At 35.0% G+C, this 20,681-nt stretch overlaps 1 pseudogene; it reads left to right on the forward strand.

Moving 5' to 3' along the window:
• Positions 1–17,318: 17,318 nt before the first annotated feature.
• Positions 17,319–19,291, forward strand: LOC150032251 (putative methylesterase 11, chloroplastic; annotated as a pseudogene).
• Positions 19,292–20,681: the final 1,390 nt, after the last annotated feature.

The following is a 20,681-nucleotide window of genomic DNA, read 5'->3' on the forward strand; positions in this document are numbered from 1 at the left end:
AGAATTCATTTGTCGAAGGAACAATGTCCTAAGACACCTTAAGAGGTTGAGGAGATGAATAGAATTCCATATGCTTCTGCAGTTGGGAGTTTGATGTACGCTATGTTGTGTACACGTACCGAGATATATTTTGCAGTTGGAATCGTCAGCATGTTCCAATATAATCCTGGACACAGTCATTGGACCGCTGTAAAAAATATCCTCAAGTATCTTAGAAGAACGAGGGACTATATGCTTTTGTATGGACCTAAGGATTTGATCCTTACGAGATACATTGATTCTGATTTTCAGACTAACGTAGATTCCAAGAAATCTACTTCAGGATCAATTTTCACTCTTAACGGAGGAGCTATAGTTTGGAGAAGCATCAAGCAAAGTTGTATCACTGACTCCACCATGGAAGCAGAATACGTGGTTGCATGCGAAGCTGCTAAGGAAGTAGTATGGCTATGCAAATTCTTAGCTGATTTGGAAGTCGTTCCAAATATTCACCAACCTAACACACTGTATTGTGACAACAGTGGTGTAGTTGCTAACTCAAAGGAACCCAGGAGTCACAAGCGTGGAAAACACATTGAACGAAAGTGTCATCTCATCTGGGAGATTGTACACAGAGGAGATGTGCTCGTCACAAAGATAGCCTCTGAAGACAACCTTGCTGATCCATTCACCAAGGCCCTCTAGGCTAAAGTTTTCGAGGGCCACCTAGTGGGACTAGAACTCCGAGTAGTGTAATCTAGGGCAAGTGGGAGAATGTCTATAGTATTGTAGATGCCCTAGTTTATTGTATTTTTTCCATTATATATCTCAACATTATATTGCATATATTTGTTCTCACTGGAGTTTTACTCCAAGTGGGAGATTGTTAGGAATGTCCTAGAACTTGCAATTCGTGTTAAACATTCTATTTTATCAATAACAATGACTTGTTGATTTTGCATCTTATTATGAAAATCCAATAAATGCATCCTTGGCTATAGTCTGAATGTTGTAACTTTATGTAGTGACATAAACAGGATCAAGTTGGCAGTATATAGCCTAAATGGTCTAATAAGTATATGGATGAAATTGGATATCTCATCCTGGTAACACTATTAAATGTAGCCCACTCTGTACTTGTTACAAGAAGTTGTAAGGTGCTACAAAGGATGTGATCCACAAATCGTTCATATTGAGACATGAGAGTGGCGGCATCCTATGCAATGAGTTTTCATATAGACTGGACCACGAAAATAGTCACTTTTCTTTATAACGATCGTTTACTGTTAAAACTGACTATTTCATTTATTATATAACCTAGGTTAACTCGATCTTAATCCTGAGCTAGCTATGAACTCCTGTTTGTTCGGGATTATCCATTGATCTACAAACGGTGAGAGTAGTCCAACAGTACTGCTCAATAAGCTTACAATTTTGGGGATAAGACCGGATGAATAGCTGGGAACATAGCCTTGCAAGATGGAATTCGCTCCTACCCTATTTAGGGTTAGCAGATAGGTTGTTCTCTTAAGTACTGACTCCAGGTCTTGAACAATCGAGGCCCCGCCTTCTCATGATAGAGAAAGGATTTGATTCATAGAGATTATGATTCAGAATTGTTCATTAGAGGACCAATAGGAACGTAAGGAACAAGATGTAGTCATAGGGGTAAAACGGTATTTTTGACCTAGCTGTGATTACGAACAACCTATGAAGGATCGACTTACTGATTAGGTTATTAAGTGGACATAATATATCTACAGTGAGGGGAGTTCAACTATGGGCTATAGTGAAGTGTCCCATTAGTTAACGAATGGGGGTTAGATCGGACTAATGAGTTTAGTCTATTAATCTCGAATCGTTGGAGCCCATGATTTGTAGGTCTGCGAGGTCCCCCTATTAGCTCGTAAATGGATAAGCTTTAGGGTAGCTTGATAAATTAATTTGAAACGTTCAAATTAAACGAAACAAGAGAATAAATATTTAAATATGATTTAAAAATATAAAGATGAGTATTGTGCAAAAATTAATTTAATATTTGATATTAAATTAATTAATTTTTTAAATTAATTTATGAAATTAATTTTTTAAACTAATTTATGAAATTAATTTAAGAAAATCAAATTTTGAATTAAAATGGTTAAAATCATTTTATGTTTTAAAAAAAAATGGAAATTCATTTGCATGTTGTACAAAATGGAAAATGGGTTTTCTCTATTACCATCATCTTTATGATCACACAAAATGCATTATCTTCTCTACTTTGTTTCTTCAAGCATGAGCTACAAGCCATGCACTCCATCTCTTTGCATGTTCATCTTTTATACATAAAGAAGAGTGGAGTTGTTGGAGAAGGAGAGAATACAGAATTTGAGAGAAAATTTTCTAAAGAAGAGACTATCTTCTTCTATTGGGCTGCTATGAGTCTTTCTTGTTTCTTCACATCTTCAAGCTGTTCTTGAGAACCACAACTCTGCCTAAAGCTCCAAAAGCATAGTAGGGAAGGCTTTGAGGTGGTTCACATTGATATCAAGTGAAGACAACAGCTGAACATACGTTTTCTTGGAGAGTTCATCAAAGGTATGTTCTAAAATCTATTTTTTGAGAAGAGCATGCTTTAGTTTTTGCCAAAATTAGTGAATTAGAATGCTTATGGATCCTTGATACTTCTGTTGCATGTTGTTTAACTCTTTCAAAGCTCTTTTGAATAGCATCAATAAACTGTGAGAACAGAAGAAGATTATTTCTTATGAGAATATTATCATCGACATAAACTAGTAGGAGGACAATGGAATGACTTGTTTGTAAATAAAGAGAGATGTGTCCGATTTGCTGTTAACAAAGCCCCATTTAGTCAATACAAACTTTAACATATTATTCCAAGCACGTGGTGCTTGGTTCAAACCGTACAATGCCTTTTTAAATTTGTAGACATGATTTGGAAAATTAATATCGACATACCCGAGAGGTTAAACCATGTATACATCCTCGTCAAGGTTGCCATTGAGGAATGATTGTTGAATTCAAGTTGACGAAGTTCCCAAATATGTGAACTTGCAAGAGATAGAACCACAAGAATAGTAGAGGCTTTTACAATAGGACTAAAAGTTTCAAAGTAGTCAACATTAGGAGTTTGGTGAAGGCCCCTAGCAACCAACCAAGCCTTGTAGCGTTGAATAGATCCATCAGAGTGCCATTTAATTCGGAAAACCCATTTTCGACCGACAACATTAAGATTGAGAGAAGGAGGAACTAATTCTAACGTCTGATTCTGATAGAGAGCTTGATATTCAGAATCCATGGTGGCCTTCCATTCAGGAACCGAGAGAGCATCAACTACACGGGTAGGTTCAAATGTTGTCCAATGAACAAGGGAAGTAGATATCCAAGCCTTCGGTTTAAAAATCCCTGCTTTGACTCAACTGATCATAGGATGACATGTAGGAGCAAATTGTGGCAAGGGAAGAGTGGGGTGAGTAGACTGAAGAGAGGAAGGCATATTGATAGGGTTATCGAACACGTGCTGGGTAGAGGAAGGCACATGGGTGTATGTGGGACCGACAAAACTCAAAGGTTGTTGTGGGCTGAAATTTAAGTTGAGAGATGCGATAATGGGAGAGGGTAAGGGTTGTGGGCTTGGACTGATATGGATAGAGTGACCATATGTGGAGGGAGTTTGTGATGGGCTTGATAAGATATGTGGGTTAGATGGATGGGGTGTGAGTGATGGTGGCAGATTGTTGAAAGATGTCCATATCAAGTTGGGGAGCCAATGAGTTAATTATGGAGTGGGCTGATACTTCTTGCCTACTGTTGGGCTGAAACCTGATGCAAAAGGGAAGTTAGTTTCATTAAAATGTACATGCCTTGAGATATATAACCTTCCAGATGGGTTGAGGCACTTGTGCCCTTTATGAATTGGGTTAGGGCACAAGTAGACACATTCTTTTAGAATTTAATTGAAACTTTTGTGAATTGTAAGCTCTGAGCCACGGGTAATAGGTACATCCGAAAGTTCGTAAATCTGCAAATTTTAGTTTTCGATTAATTAATATTTTCATGGGGGATTTTTCTTTTAGAACAGTTGACAAGAGACCATTAATTATAAAGATTGAGATAATGAAGGCATTCCACCCATAGCAAGAGGCATAGAGGCATAGAGGCTTGAGTTAGGATAGTCAATCCCATTTCAACCACATGTCGATGTTTTCTTTCGGCCTGACCATTTTGAGTGAAGGTACAAAGTCATGACTAATGTGATTGAATGCCAAGATTAGCACATACCTTGTAAACATTCACAAACTCACCTCCATTATCAGTTTGTAGTGTTTTTATTAAGGTGCCAAATTGTTTTTTTTTTTTTTTTTTTTTACCATTTTAATAAAATGATTAAAAGCATCGATTGTGTCACTTTTCAACTTAAATGAATAAATCCAAGTAAATCCGTTGAAATCATCTAGGAAATGTACATAATATCTGTATCCTTTAGTGGATTTAATTGGAACAGGACCCTATAAATCTGAGTGTACCAATACAAATGTAGTAACAACATGAGATTTAGATAATGGAAATAGAAGAGCATGAGATTTAGCCAGCTTACATGCTTCACAAAAAACAATATCTTTGTTGGCTTTCACTGGTAGATTATATGATTTTACTATTTCATTCAAAACTTTAAAGGAAGGATGTCTAGACTGTTGGGGTTGATGCCCTAAATCTCATAGGGTTCTATAGTTTGTAAATACATGTATGAATAAACATTTGGTGATTTATAATATGAGATATTTTATTCACTTCAGTCTATGAAATATGAGATATTTTAGTTGCATTAATCACAAACCAATAAACTAAGATCCATGGTTATCATTGTAACTTAAGCATGTATGTGGAGACATACAAGTAGATTGTGCTTTAAGTGATAACCTAAATGGTCTATAGTATATGGATAAAGGTGGGATACCTTATCCTGGTGACACTACGACTGTGGCCCGCTTTGTAGGTGTTACAAATGTTGTAAAGTGCTACAAATGATTTGATCCTGATCATTCGTGTATTAGACATGCGAGTGTGGATACTCTATACAAAGGAGTTTGTATAAGATCGGACCACGAAATGTTTAGTCTCGTTATATAACGTCGTTTATAATTGAGACTTTCATTTCACTAGGATGACCATAGGTAACATGACCTTAATCCTGAGTAAGTTGTGAACTCCTGCCTATGAGGGCGATCTTTTGATTTGCATGGATGCGAGTAGCCAGATCGCCGACTCAAACCTATCACTTTGAGGATTCATCTGATCGGGGAGCTGGGAACTCAGCTACACAAGACGGAATTCACTCATTCCACGAAGCAGAGGTAAATAGACAAATTACTCCCTTGATGGCTAATTTAGGGGCTTGAAAAATGTGGTGCCACATCTTTTCTTGGCCTGAGAAGAGTTTAGTCATAGTGGGATTATAATCTATTGTTCATTAGAGGGATCAATGGTACTTAAGGAGTTAGATGTAACTACAGAGGTAAAACGGAAAATTGGCCCAACTGTACTTACAAGCGATTTATAAAAGGTCATCGTATTGGTGATTAGTTATATCCAATGGACACAGAAATATATTTGTAGTGCGAAGAGTGTAGCTGTCGGTCTTTAATGGAGTGCCCGACAGTTAACGGATGGTGGATATCGTGATTAAAGAGTCTAGTTAGTTATTCACGTACCGTTGGAGCTTCAAACTACAGGTCCATAAGGTCCCCTTGGTAGCTCAATGGACTGATGTTGAGAATCAATTTTTGAATTAGTTTGAAATGTTCAAATTAACAAGAGGGAATTTGATTATATATGATATAATTAAATTAGTTCAATTATATTTGATATAATTGATTTGATGTATTTGATACATTATTTGATTGGAGGAAATAATGTAAATATGATTTATATTAAATGCCATAAAAGAGAAAAAGAACTATGGTTTATATGTCGCATATGATGCAATATTAAAACTATAGGTTATAAATATAATATGATAAATTAATTATTGTATTTATTTATAATTTATTGATTATGAGATAATTAATATTCTTTTTTCCCGATAACCAAACATTAGTGGGTGGTTTTAGACAGTTTTGTGGCAAACCGTGGGATAAAAAAAGGAAAATGGTTTTTCATTATTCATTCCACACAAAACAAGTTATCAGATTATTTTTTAGAGAAAAAAGGATCGCGTCGAGCTTTCTATACGATAGTTACTCGCTTGCTGCATGATCAAGTATTAAGTCTATACGATAGACTTCTTCCTTCTATCGCATACTCAATCATTTATTCCTCCATCCCTCTATCTAAATTCACATAGAGCCCACAACTCCTAGATTCTCACGTCGAGAATACCAAGGCAATCGAGTGGTGGTGTCCAATTTTGTTTGAGGATCGAGGATCGAGTAGTACTCATTGGTGATTGAGGATTTTTCAGAGGCTCGTTGCATTCATGTTGTTGGACGTGTTGCTAAACAATCGAGGAAAATACGTGAAAAAAGGGTTCTTCAAAGGTATTATACTCGATCCCTTTGTATTTAATCTTCAAAGCATGCTGTAATTTAGTCTTTAATGCATAAGCGATTTGTTTGATTGTAAATGTTTATGTTCTTTCACAATGAAGTTTGGTGTTGGGATTGGTGTCCTAATTCTCCCGGAGTCGCGTTGTTTTGTAAAGATACACATTGTTCAATGAATAAAATAAATGTTATTTCATTCAGGCATTTACTCATATCCAATAAACAAAGCTCCTTGGTTATCTTATGTGAACTTAAGCATGTATATGTGATATACAAGTGGATCATGTCTTAAGTGATAACCTAAATCTGTCTATAGTATAAGGATTAAGGTGGGATACCTGATCCTGGTGACACTACGGATACGACCCACTTTGTAGAGGTTTGCAAGTGTTGTAAACTACTACAGATGATTGATTCTGCCCATTCATGTGAAGACGTGGAACAGGGGTATCCTATACAAAGATTTTGTATAAGACTTGAACCACGAGATGACTGGACTCTGTATATAACGCCGTTGATACTAGAGACTTGCATCTCACCTAAACGACCATAGGTGACACGACCTCAATCCTGAGTGTTTTGTGAACTCCTGCCTTTGAGAGCGGTCCTTTGATTAGTATGGGTGATATTGGCCAGATTGCCAACTCAACATGCCTACCTTTTTGGGGATTTGTCTGATTTGGGAGTTGGGAACTCAATCCACAATATGGAATTCACTTCTTTCCCGAAGCAGGGATAAGTAGAGAGATTGCTCCCTTAAAGGCTGATTCTGGGGTTTAAACATAGTGGCCACAACTTATCTTTGGAAGAGAAGACGCAGTCATAGTAGGACTATGATTTATGTTCATTAGAGGGATCAATAGTACTTAAGAAGACAGATGTAACTACAGGGGCATAACGGTTATTAGCCCAGCTGTACTTACGAGCGATCTGTGAAGGGTTGTCGCACTGCTGATTGGTTAAGATGGACACATAATATATCTATAGTGAGGAAAGTTTTGTTGTCGATCTTTAGTAGAGTGCCTGGCAGTTAACGGATGGTGGATACCGTGACTAAAGAGTTTAGTCAGTTATTCACGTACCGTTGGAGCTTCGGATCTACAGGTCTATGAGGTCCCCTTGATAACTTGGATTTATGTTGAATGATCAAGTTCTTGGTGTTGATTTGAAATGTTCAAATTGAAAAGAGGTATTTTGATTATATATGATATAATTGGTATGATGTATGAGATACATCTAATGGAGGATTGATATAAATGAGATTTACATTAAGTACCATGGAATAGAAAAAGAACTATGGTTTATATGTTTCATGAGATGAAATATTAAAATTATAGGTTATAAATATAGTATGATAATTGTTATAAATATAGTATGATAAGTTGGTTATCATTTATATTTGTAATAATATTAATTATTAGATAATTAATCATTTTTCTTTTAAATAACCAAATGTAGTGGGTGGTTATTGATCATGGTAACCGTGAGTTTAAAGAAAAGTGGTTTTCCATTTTGAAAGAAGTTTATTTTTCACAAAAGTTTGAAAAGAATTTGAGTTTTCTCTCCAACAAAAAGAAACTCACGGAAGTAGTCAAGTAAATACAGGTTTACTAAACGACGGCTGGGCTAGGTAAACAATCGTGCAAGTATGAGCTAAACGATAGTGCAATGTTTACTAAACGATCGCATAGATTTGCTAAACGATCGCTGGACCAAGGTAAACGATCATGTAGAATCGACCGAGCTAAATGATTGCATAGCTTTTGCTAGACGATCGCATAGCTTTATCAAAACGATTGGGCATCGACCTATACAATAGGTCTCCGACTTCTCCCACTTGCCCAGTCGTGTACACGATCTATCTTTCCTCCATTCGTCTGCCTCACACCAAGTCCGAACAGAGCCCACCCTCTGGATTCTCATACCAAGAATACCAAGATCGTCTTATTGGTGGTGTCAAACTCAACTCGACATCGTCGAGGTTTTCTGGAGGCCGTTCGTGGTGCTTTGTAGGAGTCCGTTCATGGTGTTGCGGAGGAGTTCGTGTTGCGGAGGAGATCGTGACCGAGGAGATCGTTGAGGATGAGCGCAAAGTGTTCATGTTGTGTCCGTGCAGTATTGCGGTCGTGTAGATCAAGTGTCCGTGGTCACTATTGTTCGAGTGGTCACGCATCGGAGCGTGGAGACGCTTCTGTCGATGTTCATATAGAGTTTGATCTCTATTCTTTTGATGTTCATGCTGTAATTTCTCTATATTATTTGCATAACTGCTTGTATGGAAGTCGACTGTAAATATATGTTGATTCATGATTGTAATTTGGAATAGTCTTGCTTCTGTTGCTCACGGAAATCTCGAGTGTCGATTTAGTTAACTCTTATTCAAGAGTACCTACGAGCAAAAGTGGATCTTTCCAATTCATTGTGACAGAATTACCGCATATACATTCAAACATACTTTCATAATGCTAAAGGGATCAAGAAATCATACCAGATGAAGATTTCTTTTTCACAGTGAGTCTGAAGCCCAACCGTCTATCTCGAACAGTCACTACTCGAACAAAAAAAAATGGAGAAGACAACACCACTTAGAGCCCTCAGTATTCTTGGAGTGAGAATCCAAAGTGTGGGCTTTGTTCGGATTTGGTAGAGGGAAGGAGGAAGAGAGACCGTACACAACGATCAAGCAAGTGGGAGATTCGGTCGTCTATCGCATAGACAATATGCTTGATCATTTATGTGAAGTATACGATCGTGTAGTAAAAGTAAACAATCGTCTATACGATCGTGTAGGAAAAGGTAAATGATCATCTAAACGATCGTGTAAAAAAAAGGGTGAGCGATCGTCCAAACGATCGCGTAGGAAAAACTAATCGATCATCTATACGATCGTTTAGTAAATATCGGGAGCTAAACGATCGGTTAGGAAAAAGGTAAATGATCGTTTAGATAATAACGCGCGACAGTGTAATCAGTATGTGATCACTTAGCAATATCATATATGTAAGCGATCGTTCAGTCATTATCGTATAGGCACTGATGTTCTAAACGATGACACTATCTTTTTCACAATACCTACGCACCCCGAGATCAACACACCGTCTGCTATTTATAATGCACTCATCCGTTATTTAGAACGAAGAGGCGCCGTCCCATTTCCTTTATAACCATCCAATGAATGTGATCTTATCACATTCATAACTTATAAATTAATATCAAATATTAATTATAATATTTTTCCTCTACTAGATATAAATCATATTTATATCCAATTTCCTCCAAATTAATGTATCTCATACATAAAGTTAATTCTATCATATTTAGTTAACTCACTTATAAATTAATATCAAATATTAATATAATATTTTTCCTCTACTAGATATAAATCATATTTATATCCAATTTACTCCAAATTAATGTATCTCATACATAAAGTTAATTATATCATATTTAATTAACTCGTTCAATTATATCATATATAATCGAACTCCCCCTTATCAATTTGAACATTTCAAATTGACCTAAAAAATGACTCTCAACTTGTATCCAAGCTACCAAGGGGACCTTATGGACCTATGGCTCGAAGCTCTAATGGTACTTGAATAACTGACTAAACTCTTTAGTCACGATATCCACCATTCGTTAAATGCCAGGCATTTCACTAAAGACCGACAGTTGAACTCTTCTTGCCATAGATATATTTCTATGTCCATCGGATATAACCAATCATCAGTACGATGACCCTTCATAGATGCTCGTAATTACAATAGGCCAATTTACTATTTTGCCCCTATAATTACATCTTCCTTCTTAAGTACCACTGAATGAACAATACAACATATTCCTACCATGTGTGAACATCTCTCGGCCCATAAGAAGGTGTGTGGCGCCACATAGTTTAAGTCTTGGAATCAGCCCTTAAGAGAGCTATCTATCTACTTACCCCTGCCTCGGAGAAGAAGTGAATTCCATCTTGTGAAGCTGAGTTTCCAGCTCCCAAATCAGACAAATCCCTAAAATGGTAGGTTTGAGTCGGCATTCTAGCCACTCACACCCATGCAAATCAAAGGACCGCCCTCAATAGCAGGATTTCTCAACTCACTCAGGATTGAAGTCATGTTACCTATGATCATCCTAGTGAAGTGAAGTCTCAGTTATAAATAGTGTTTTATAATGAGATGTTAACACTTCGTGGTCAGGTCTTATATAAACTCTTTGTATAGGACACCCCCGCTCACATGTCCCCTATACGAATGATCAGGATCAGACCATCTGTGACAAGTCACAACACTTGTGACCATTCCACAAAGTGGGCCGCATCCGTAGCGTTACCAGGATAAGGTTTCCCTCCTATATCCATATACTACAGACCATTTTGGTTATCACTCAAGACATGATCCACTTGTATGTCATCACATACATGCTTAAGTTACATACAAATAACCAGGGATATTAAGTTTATTAGTTTGTGGTAAAATCTAAATGTGCAAAGTCAAGTAGTGAAGTAAATATCATTTATATATACATCATAAGTATTCGTACAAAGTTGTTTACAAACTACTGGACACGAGACTTTAAGGCACAAACCCCAACCCAACTTAATGACATTAAAAGGTGCGATTTATATATCTATTAATTGTAATGCTAACAGTAGCACATTTTCCTCGAATGGGAGCTCCACGCCTTCCACCTCGCGTCATAACATTGCGATGCTGCTAGGTAGAATGCCTATTTTTTTAGTGACTTTTGCTCTGAACTTGCTTCATTTTGGCTCCGTTTTCCACCGATCTTTTCAGCAACACTTGCTCCACGATTGAACAGACTTACAGACTTGAAAAAAAAGTTTAAATTTCCAAAAAATACAATGGACCCTTACATTTTAATCACATTAAAAAAAAATTAATGTCAAAATTGAAAACATCCAATCTTGCAAACCTTCATTCAAAATGCAGATTTATTTGCCTCCACTTCTCAAAATTAATTAATTAATTCTTTATGAATCAAATTCATAAGAATTTAATACTTGAATCCTATTCAAATATTTCTCTCTTAATTATAGATCATGTCTATTATTAACCATATCATATTAATCTCATTAATATATTATTCCATCAATTGATTTGAACAATTCAAAACATTCCTCTTTTCCTTTAGTGAGCTAACAAAGAGACTTTATGGACATACAGATTAGAAACTCCAATGATATAAGATAAATTAATTAAACTCTTTAATTAAATTAATCAATATTCATTAATTACCGGGCACTCCGTTAAAGGTCGATAGCTACACTTTTCGCACTGTAGATATATTTCTGTGTCCATAGATATAACTCATAATAGCAAGTTAGTCCTTCATGAGTGTTCATAATACCAATTGGGTCAAATTACCATTTTACCCTTGGGTTACCTCTATATCCTTAAGTACTTGTGCTTCTCTAATGAACAACTTATTTATGGTCCAACCAATAAACAGAAACCCCTCTTGGGCCAATGAGAGGGTAGAGCCCTTTATTCAAGTTTTGAAGATACCACTTAAGGGAACACTCATCTACTTATCCTGAAGTCAGGAAGGATTGAATTTCATCTTGTATTATTATGTTCCTAGCTCCTCACTTAGTCTTGTCCCCAAAATGGTATTCTTATTGAGTCGGTGAACTGGCCACTCTCACTTATACAAATCAAAAGACAATCTATTATGAATAGGAGTTCATAATACACTCAGGATTAAGACTAAGTTGCCTAGGTCATCCAATTGAAATAGGAACCAAACTAGTTAATGACGTTATATCTAGTGGTTGCTATTTCGTAGTCCGGTCTTATGCAAACTCATTACATAGGATACCCCCACTCGCGTGTCACCTACATGAACGCGTTGGATAATTGCTTTTATATCAAATACAAAGTGTGTCGTATCCATAGTGTTACCAAGATAAGGTACCCAGCCTTATCCCTATACTATAGACCTTTTAGGCTATATCTTGAACATTGATCGTTATATGCACATATAGTTCAAGACTCATAAGATAGTCTTGGATGTTAGTTTATTGAATTTAGGGTTATTGAGACAAAATAGAATACAACACAATCAATAACATTTATTGAATTAACATCGATAACTCTTTATTGATGACAATCAATTAATAACATTTTCATCTACGAGTTTTAGGGCACAAAACCCAATATATCCAACACTTGGAAGAGGAAGAGGTAGAGAAATTTCTTTAAGAGAGTGAAGAGAGGATTTTCCTTTTAGCAGCTAGGTTAAAATCTCACCAAATTAAATCTTACCCTAAAAAGTGCCAATGAGGAATTTATATTGAGAACGGTTAACCCCTTCTCTAAGTCTTTCCTTTTTTACCCTTGTGTTAAATTAACTAAATAATCTTTATTTAATTAATTAACACGACAATTAAATAACCATATACATTAAATCCAATTTAATATATATACATAGTTAATTAATAAATATAACTATAAACATCTCATGTTTATATGCATCCACCTCTCTATAAAATTTCTTAAACAATTAATTAACCATTAATTAATTGATTAAGTAACTATATTAAATCTTATTTAATATAGAGTTAATTAACATATAAATGTCATATATATATATGTATACAACTCTTTAGGAATCTAATTCCCATAAATCTGATATTTGAATCTCATTCAAATATATCTCTCTCACATAATGTGAATTATAGATCACATTTATAATTAATTATATATTAATCACATTAATATACAATTTCCTCAATTGATTTGAACTATTCAAATCATTCCTCATTAATATCTTTTAGCAAGCTAACAAGGTGACCTTATGAACCTACAGATCAGAAGCTCCGATGATATGAGATTAATTGACTAAACTCATTAACCAAATTAATCACTATCGTTGACTATGGTACACTTCATTAATGATCCACAACTGCACTCTTCTTACTATAGATATATTTACGTATCCATGGATATAGACCAATAACAGCAAGTTAGTCCTTCACGAGTGTTCGTAACACCAATTGGGTCAAATCACCATTTTACCCTTGAGTTATCTTTATTTCCTTAAGTACCAATGCTTCTCTAATGAACAACCTGTTTATGGTCCAACCATTAAATAGAAACCTCTCTCGGGTCATTAAGAGGATAAAGCCTTTTGTTCAAGTCCCGGAGATACCACTTAAGGGAACACTTATCAACATACCCTAAAGATGGGAAAGAATGAATATTCCATCTTGTAACATTATGTTCCTGATGAAGTTGACATTCAACATGCAGAAGCAATAAAGGATCTAAGCCAACATGCATGTCCACAGTTTTCAGTATATCAGGGTTTCTGATGAATGTCTTTGATGTCTCCTCCGAATTGCTTGAATTCACCATAGGTTTCTTCTTAAATCTATGTAGTAGACCACCACAAGAGTCTTCTCTACTAATCTTGGGTTTTAGATTAAGTGGCGGAACTCAAATTGAGAGGAATTTAGTATGATTTTTTGGGAGTTGGACAGAAGAGGGAAAATCAATATTTTCTCTTCAAAAATTCAAGTTGCATGAACCTCAAATTGAGTTCAAAACATAAATTTATAAATGTTAATCATGCAAATTAGATAAACCATGAAAATGCCACTTCATATTTCATTTAATTTAGTGGCATGGAGTGGATTTGATAGTGGAAAATATGGGATTTTTTTACTTCCATTAAATCTAAATTTGATTGTTGAAATTGAAATAATTATACTTATAATTTTGAATTTTTCAAAATAAAAAATTAATTAAACCAATTTTGAATTTCATAAATTCAAAATTTAATAATCCAATTTCATAATTTTTAATTTCATAAATTCAAAATATAATAAACTAATTTGGATGATAAATTAAACCAATTTAATCAATTAATTTAATATCAAATATTAAATTAATATAACACCTCATTTAAATATTTAAATTATATTTAAATACTGTCAACTCTCCAAAACTGTAACGTTTAATTCAACTATTAAACATCAATTATATCAAATATAATAATCCAAACCCTAAATCGAGTTTGAACATTTCAAATTCTCTCAACACATTATTCTAAGGTTTAATCCTTTTATGAACTAGTAGATGAACCTAATGGACCTATAGATCATGAGCTCCAACAATTTGAGATTAACTGGCTACTTTATAAACCGAATTAATCACTATTCGTTAACTACCGAGACATACCACTATAGCTCAGTAGTTGCACTCTCCTCATTGTAGATATATTTCTTCCACTTGATTTAACCATAATCAGTAAGTCGATCCTTCACAGGTCGTTCGTATTTACAATTAGGACAAAATTACCATTTCACCCCTATAATACATCTTGTTTCGTAAGTCTCTACTGATTCTCTAATGAATAATTGATTTATGGTCCTACCAATAAATCGAATTCCTCTCAACCATAAGAGGGTGGGGCCCCTTTGTTCAAGACCAGAAATCAGTACTTAAAGGAACAACCTATCTACTGACCCTAAGATGGGTAAGAGTGAAATCTTCTTGCAAAACTATATCCCCAGCTATCTATCCGGTCTTACCTTTAAAATGGAAGGCTTATTAAGCGACGATGTTAAACCACTCTGACCTATGCAGATTAAAAGATAATCTCAAATAAACAGGAGTTCATAGTTAACTCAGGATTAAGATCGAGTTACCTTAGGTCATTAAATTGAAATAGCCGGTTTTAACAATAATTGGTCGTTATAAAGAAAAAGTGACTATTTCGTGATTTGGTTTTATGCAAACATATTTTGCATAGGATGCCTCCACTTGCATGTCTTCACATGAACAACTTTGGGATCGCATCGTTTGTATCAATATATAAAGCGAGCCACATCCATAATGTCCTCAAGATAAGGTACCCAACTTTATCCATATACTTTGGGATCACATCCTTTTTGGCTATATACTAAAACTTGATCCTTTTTTATGTCTCTACATAAAGTTTAAGTATTCATGTTATAGCCATGGGTTAGTTTATTGGATTTAGGAATGAATGAAATTCAATAACACTTTTATAGAAAGAAATCTCAATAATACCTTTATTGTAAATAGAATATGTTTAATGTTTACAAGCTGCGAGTTTTTAGGACATTCCCAATAGTTCCCAGCTCCCTACTCAGTCTTGTCTCCAAAATGGTAGGCTTATTGAGTCAGGAAACTGACCACTCTCACCCATACAAATCAAAGGACAATCCCTCATGAACAGGAGTTCATAATACACTCAAGATTAAGACTAAGTTGCCTGGCGGTCATCCTAGTGAAATAGAAACTTAACTAGTCAACAGTGTTACATCTAATAGTTACTATTTCGCGGTTCGATCTTATGCAAACTCATTGCATAGGATAACACCCCCTCCCCCCGGCATGTCATCTATACAAATACGTTGGATTATTGCGTTTGTATCAAATACAAAGTGGGTCGTATCCATAAGATAAGGTACCCAACCTTATCCTTATATTATAAACCCTTTAGGTTGTATCTTAAACATTGATCTCTGTATGTCTCTACATACTGTTCAAGACTCATAAGACGACTTAGGATGTTAGTTTATTAGATTTAAGGTTATTAAGATAAGATGGAATGCAACACAATCAATAAGGATTTATTGAAATAACATCGATAACTCTTTATTGATGACAGTCAATTAATTACATTTACTATCTACGAGTTTTAGGGCATAAAACCCAACAATCATTTCATATTAATCAAATTAAATTTCAAGATACAACCTGAGCAAAAGCGAAACCAAAAAGGAATGAGAATAAGAACAGCCCAAAACAGAAAAGAAAATCACCAGAACAAAAACAAAACACCAGAACTAGACCAGCCACACATCTCTTCCTTTTTCCAAGAAGAAAATCAACCAGACAGTGGCAGCTGAGAAGATGAGGCATTATCAGATCGCGAAAGTGCCACACTTAAAAGATGGACCAACACATCAATTTCAGCATGGCAGTCGGTTAGATCACGAATAATAACGCTCAAGGTACAAGATGTAGAGGCCAAAATGTGAAAGATATGAATCTCAAGCTCAATAGAAATCAATAAATCACTTTTTAAAACTTGAAAATCCTTAGGGAGAGGAATGTCAGAACTTTTGGGAGGACAGATGTTATACACAATATTAGAGACATGTGAACCATGAAAAATATTGTAACTGAGAGTATAAGACTTTGGAGCAGGGTCAGGAGCATCAATCATATCAAGAATGAAAGGCATTAAAACAGCAAAATACCAGAGATTAAGAGTGGGACACAGATAGGAAGCTTGATCATAAAAGAGTCAACATGTCGAAGAAGTTGATTAAACACAAACATTGATTGATTTGAAGTGTTCTTAAAACTTATTTTATAAACTCATTTGTGAAAAGATAATTTAAGTGATTGCCAAACACTCTAAATTTTTCAAATTTATTTTTCTTTTTAAATTAAAACTCGAAAAGTTCAACAAACATGCCAAATTATTAAAATTAATTCACAACTAGGTTCAAATACTTTTAGTAACTGATGCTACACTACAAGAATTTTGGGCTTTAATGTCAGTTGGAAAAAGTGAAACCAGATGTATACTATCGATTTTTTTTAAAAAAAAAAAAAAAAAGTCTTTAGTCAATTTTAAACCGACATTGTAGGTATACCTTTAATGTCAGTTTATTAATGAGATTAAAGATCTGCTTTTTTAAAAAAATATATATAACCCCCCCCCCCCCTCAAATTTCTTTTTCCTTTCATTCTCAGACTTCCACTCACCCACAACCCACGCGAAACCCTTCCAATGCGACTCTTTTCATCCTTCCATTCAAAACCCACAACTCGGTCAAGCATCCGTTCCCCGACCCCCCCCCCCCCCCCGTCCATTTCCAGAAACCGATGGTCTCGAATGCGCTCTTCACCGAGAGAGAAGACGAGAGACTTGCTGACTTCAGAGCAGGCTTTCGGAGGCAACGGCGACGTTTTTCCAGAAACGTCCACTCGATTGTTTTTTGTCGTTGATTGCTCTACTTCGTTCTGGCAGTCGACCTCCGGTAAGAAGAATCAGAACACATTGCTGCAGAGTTCGAGTTCTCAAGCTCGCTCCTTCACTGACCCTCTCCTTCAACCTTATCAGCTTGTTATTAAGGTTCATTGAGTTTTGAATTTGATTGTGTGACTATGATTGGTATGGATGATCGGGGATTCGATGTTTGATTTTTGACGGATGAGTGTTGATTGAAATTTTTGTGTTGTGGATTGTGAAATTGTGCATTGTGTTTGGGGAATTTCAATGTTATCTATGTGCGAACTGGATTTTTTTTTAGTCAGTTTTGGACCAATTTTAGCAGGAAGTTTAATCGGTTGGACCCTAATGAGAGCATTTAAAGATTCTAATCATTCAAGGCATGATGGAATGAATTATTGTTTTTCCATGTTGTATTTAATGAACAACTTCGTTGTAACTATATGTTAAATTTAGACTTATTTAAACTACAAGAAGGATAATTGAAAATTAATTTTGGCTAACTGAGGGGAAAATAATGATAGCCTTGATTTTTGTTTACTTACTATTTCGTTTTCCTCTTTCAAATTATACATGATGAATTAATTATATATCTGTATGTGTCTAATTCTTACGATTTCAATTTAGAATCAAAATGAGTGCACTAATATAAAGGACATAGGAAACAATGGCATTTGTATAGATGAACTTCTATGTCAAGTTTCTAAACAAACTAATTGGATTGTTCAAATTATCGATAGAGTTTTGCTAATTGTTTGTCTTTTTCACATATTGTTCCAAAAGGTTATTTTCTGAGTTTCCTACCAAAAGTATATATGGTTCTAATAAGTTTCAAATTGACAGGACATAAAGCTAGATGACTTGGAAACAAATCACTTTATTCTTGTCCATGGAGGTGGTTTTGGTGCTTGGTGTTGGTATAAAACTATTGCTCTTCTTGAAGAAGCAGGCTATAGAGCTACACCGATAGACTTAATTGGTTCAGGAATTAATTCATTTGATCCAAACAGTATCACAGATCTCTCGTAATATGTGCAGCTGCTCACGAATGTTCTTGAAAACCTTTCTGCTGGCAAAAAGGTTTCCATCCTTTTAACCCAATTTACTAAATATATATATATATATACTTTGATAAAAGATGTTATTGAGATAGGTTTTTCTGTTTTGATTGTCTATTGTTTTATTAAGCTATTGTATTTTGCACTTGACTTCCTCGAAGTTTAATTTTTTTTATCTTTTTAACTTTTGCAGGTTATCCTAGTTGGGGATGATTTTGATGGTGCTTGTATTTCGTATGCAATGGAATTATTTCATTTCAAAATTGCAAAGGTTATCTTCCTTGCTGCAGCAATGTTGAATGATGGGCAAAACACTCTTGATATATTCTCCTTGCAGGTACTCTCATTCCCTAATATAAATGATTTTGTAGCTTTGGACTTGAATGTATGTAGAGTTGAATTTCATATAAAAGACTACATATTGGTACGAATGATTAACGTTCAAAATTTTAAATGTTGTTTTCTCTTCATTCTTGTTTTTGGCTTTTATTCAATGCTGCTAGACGATCTTTCTACACTTTTTCGGTCATGTTTATTTTAGTTTAGCTATGCTTGAATATGTGTTAGGCTGGTTCGGACGATGTCCTACGATAGGCTCAAGTCTTTGTGTACTCAAATGGCAACGAAAACCCTCCAACAACTATTGAATTGAAAAAGATGGAATTCCGAGATGTTGTAGCTATGAAAGAATAGAGGTACTTTTCAAAATTATTTTTTGTGTCATTATGTTTACCCCTTCCCTTTCTACCGGTCACATGTGCATATTAGGAAGAAACAATATCTTTAGAAAATGGCTCTCGTCATCTTGGTTTGAACTCTGAAATATTTATTTAATCATTGCTTTCCACACATCAGTTGATTGTAGTTGAACTCAAAACTAACTTTTTAATTGATGCAGCCAAGAGACACTTGTTATCTTTTACTTGATGATGCTACCATATGACATTTCCCTTTCGTAGATGTTTCTCGATTTCCAATTATACAAATTTAATTTGTTCAATGTGGTATGTTATTATAATCTCAACAAAATCTACAAATCTCAAAGAGGCCGAGGATTGGCACAAGCTACCGTATAATCGACATGTTTATAGAGCCTTATAGATTAATCGGTTGATGTGAAGTTATTGCTATTCTCATTTTATATGGCCTATCTAGGTATGGTTTCCTCGTCAAAGTATCCAAGTACACATGTTGATGTGTATTATGTTCTTCAAAAGGACCATGAAGTAACTTCTTCATTTCAGGTTATTGACAGGATCTATCTTGGCTCACGAGATGATGCACGCATGGCTCAGGCTTAAAGGTTGTTTATTTGCTTCGTACTCTTTATGTTTTCTTTTTTATTGCATTGGATATGTTTTAAGAAGGTTGACAAGTGGAGAAGGTACACCCAACACAAAAAGGACTTCATAACAACATTAATAACAAGTACAAGGTAATATTTATAAGATGCTTATCTTAAAAGTCTATTTATTCTAAACTTTGGATTAGATTCAGTGTTGAAATGATATGACTATCCTGCAGTTATGGTAGTCATAGCTTAGTTGTTTATGAATTCCACTGAGTGGTTTATGGTAGTGGAACTTCTTAGGTATCCTTTGGTAGTTTATATTTATGTTTGTCTAAATGAATCCGGTTGCACTATAGGAGTTTGTGGGTTATTCATGTACTGTAGGTTAGGTTAATTCTTCATTATCATCATCGAATCTTTTGTTATCTCTTGTTTAACCATTTATTGTGCTTCTTCATCAATTTAAATCTAATTCATCCTTGGAATCTTGTTTGGATAATCTAGGATTGACCCTCGATAGCATCTTTTAGTTGGAGATGTTTTTTGTGGTTTCATTTGATTGAAGTCTTGTATCCGTTTGGTGTGCTTTTTAGTTGCTTGAAGTTTTGGTGTTGCTTTAGGGGGCTTTTTACTTTTTAGTTATATGGATAATGTAAAACTTTTGAGTTGGAGATGATAATTTCCTCATTTCATTTTTCATATGCTTATGCTTATGTTTTGGTATATTTTGGATTTTTATTATGTGATTCGAGCTTCTGTGTAGTTGTTTATAACAGGACATGATATCTTGGC

The sequence above is a fragment of the Benincasa hispida genome, chromosome 12 (genome assembly GCF_027475165.1).
Source record: "Benincasa hispida cultivar pf3 chromosome 12, pf3_genome.v1.1, whole genome shotgun sequence".
Lineage (NCBI taxonomy): Eukaryota > Viridiplantae > Streptophyta > Magnoliopsida > Cucurbitales > Cucurbitaceae > Benincasa > Benincasa hispida.